The sequence below is a fragment of the Euphorbia lathyris genome, chromosome 7 (genome assembly GCF_963576675.1).
Source record: "Euphorbia lathyris chromosome 7, ddEupLath1.1, whole genome shotgun sequence".
Taxonomy (NCBI): domain Eukaryota; kingdom Viridiplantae; phylum Streptophyta; class Magnoliopsida; order Malpighiales; family Euphorbiaceae; genus Euphorbia; species Euphorbia lathyris.
Window position 1 is genome coordinate 39,577,946 of NC_088916.1, and position 3,301 is coordinate 39,581,246.

A 3,301-nucleotide genomic window follows, 5' to 3' on the forward strand; every position below is an offset into this window, starting at 1 on the left:
TTTTATGTCCTAAAACTATTCCTTCATCTACCATGAAATGACATTTTTCCCAATTAAGTACTAGGTTAGTCTCTTCACATCTAGACAACACTTTATCTAAGTTTTATAAACATGCATCACAAGAATCTCCATATACGGAAAAATCATCCATGAATACTTCCATAATATCTTCAATAAAATCGTTAAAAATAGCAGTCATACAACGTTGAAACATTGCAAGTGCATTACATAGACCAAAGGGCATTCTTCTATAAGCAAAAGTTCCATAGGGACATATGAAGGTAGTTTTATCTTGGTCATCCGGGTAAATATAAATTTGAAAGAATCCGGAATACCCATCTAGGAAACAATAAAATGTATGACTGGCTATCCTTTCGATCATTTGATAAATAAAAGGAATAGGAAATGATATTTCCTAGTTGCCGTATTTAGGTTCCTATAATCTATACAAACCCTCCAACCTATGGTGGTTCGTGTAGGTATTAACTCTCCTTCATCATTTCTTACTACGGTCATACCTTTGGTACACAATGGATCGGACTAACCTATTCAATATCCGAAATTGGATAGATAATTCCCTTAAGGTCTGAAATTTGCCAACCTATAATTCCTATCCTATTTCTAACAATTTATTTTAAACTCGTCTCTTGTTCACTAGTTAATTTGTTAGAGATAATAATAGGTAGAGTATCGCCTTCACCTAGAAAAGCGTATCTCAAATGGCTGGGCAATTCTTTTAGCTCTAATTTCGGTGGTTTTAAAACTAAGGGTGGTATTGGTCCATCATCACGAATCAAAAGCTCTAGAGCCTTATCTTCCATTTCTTCTTCAATTATTGGTTTTATAACATTTTCCTTTTTAGTAATATCACTAACACATTCATCAACTAAATCAAGTTTCATACAAACAAACTCTTCCATAGGATATTTCATAGCTCTATTCATATTAAACTCAATTTCATCTTCACCTATTCTCAAAATTACCTTTCCTTCGGATACATTGACTAATGCACGTCCCGTATTCATAAACGATCTACCAAAAATTAATGGACAATTAACGTCATATGCAAAGTCGAGTATCACAAAGTTGGTAGGAAAAATAAATTTATCGACTTTTACTAACACATCTTCAACTATACCATATGGCTTCTTAGTGGGTTGATCCGCTAATTGCAAAACCATATTAGTGCGTTTAATGTCTTCTTATAGACCTAACTTTTTAAATATTGACAATGGCACTAAGTTAATGCTTGCACCTAAGTCACAAAGACAACTTGGGAATTCAATATCTCCCAATTTACAAGGAATCGTAAAACATTCTGGGTCTTTCAACTTAGTCGGCACATGACTCGACACAATTGAACTGCAATCTTCTGTTAATGCTATAGATGAAATACCTTCCCAACTTATTTTCTTAGAAATTAAATCTTTCAAAAACTTACCATAGTTAGGAATTTGGGTTATTGCATCCATAAACGTTAAATTAATATGCAAATTCTTAAGTTTATCTAGAAATGTAAAAAGTTGTTTGTCATAGTCCTTATTTCGGACTTTTTGTGGAAAAGGAGGTTTTGGTTGAAATGCACTTGCATTTGCTTCTTTGGACTTTGTCGTCAAATCTTTTTCCTGCAAAATGTTAGTAACATTTTCGGGTATTTCTGGACCTAAATAATGTTTTCCCAACCTAAGAGTTATAGACTTTACTTGCTCTTTTTAGGATTTTCTTCCGTATGGTTAAGAAGGCTACCCTCTTTGCGGGATGGAATTGAATTGGCAATTTGTCCATTTTGTACTTCCAAATTATGGATGTTAGACGAGTGGTTCTTAAACAATTGATCAAACTTATTTTCAATACGTGTAAAATTTTCATCATGATTATTCATCTTACCACCAATAGCATCTATAAACTTATCAATTTTAGAAGATAGTGTGCCAATAGAATCTCTTGATTGATTTTGATAATTATTAGTTCTATCTTGATTGGCACTAGTATTATTATTCTCTTTCTAATTAAAATTTGGGTTATTTCTCCATCCGGGATTATAGGTGTTTGAATACGGGTTATTGATTCGATTCTGTCCTTAGACAAAATTTACCTGTTCTACCTCGTCCGCACCACTACAATCCATTTCATCTTGGATGGGATTTCCGTTAACATCACACGGTGTCACAAGCTTATCAATTTTATGCGAAAGTGCAGAAAATTATGCTTGTAGCATCGCAATAGGGTCAAGATTAATTATACCTTTAGCAGATGACGAAGTCGAGGATGATGGTTTTGGAGTAACTAGTGTCTGTGCACGTTCTGCTGGCCACATGCTACTATTAATAGCCATTTCCTGTAAAAGTTCTTTTCCTTCGGCAGATGTCTTCTTCATAAATAGTCCTCCCGACATAGCATCTAGTGAACCCCTTATGGTAGGATTTATACCATTGTAAAAGGTTTGCATTAAAAGTTCATCGGGTAAATGATGGTGTGGGCATAAACGTTGAAATTCTTTGAAGCGTTCCCATGCTTCATACAAGGTTTCATTTTCATGTTGCGTAAATGATGTAATTTCTTTTATGATTTTTGTTGTTTTGGCTAAGGGAAAATATTTGGATAAAAATGCTTGGGCTAATTGGTTCCAAGTTTGGATTGTTCCGGCCGACATAGAATTCAACCAAACTTTAGCCTTGTCCTTCAATGTGAAAGGAAAAAGGCAAAGCTTGACTGCTTCGGCAGAAACGTCTATAATTTTAAAGATGTCACAAATCTCAAGAAAGTTAGTCAAATGGGCATTTGGATTTTTGTTAGGCAATCCATAAAATGTAACACTGTTTTGTAGCATATTCAATAATGCTGGTTTTATCTCAAACTTATGTGCATTAATATGGGGTCTAACTACACTGTTGGTAACTCCGTTAACCCCTGGTATAGCGTAATCCATAAGTCTAGGGCGTTCTCCCATTTCTACTGCTTGTGGTTCTTAATTTTGTGTCTCTTTATTCTTTTTCTTTTTATTATTTATATTTTTCTTTAGTGTCCTCTCAATTTCTGGATCAAGTGATTCCGGATGAATGCCCGAACTTCTAGTACTGCACATGAACAGAAATTACACGCACGAACTGAAATTACCTTAAAAAAAATAAAAAATAAAATTGTAAGTAAATAAAAAATAAAAAATATAAATATAAATATAAGTATCTATAAACCAAGATTCGGAATAAAATACAAAAAAAAAAAAAAAAAAAATTCAAATTGGCGTGCCCCAGCAACGGCGCCAAATACTTGTTGAGCGATTTCCGCAAGTGCACGGTTT

The 3,301-nt window shown here is 33.8% G+C and overlaps 1 non-coding gene across 1 annotated transcript; it reads left to right on the top strand.

Annotated features, from left to right (window-relative positions):
• The first annotated feature begins 2,465 nt into the window (after positions 1 to 2,465).
• On the top strand, positions 2,466 to 2,572 carry LOC136201630 (small nucleolar RNA R71). Its single transcript, XR_010673976.1, has one exon. It is a non-coding gene; the product is annotated as a small nucleolar RNA R71 (small nucleolar RNA).
• The last annotated feature ends 729 nt before the right edge of the window (positions 2,573 to 3,301 follow it).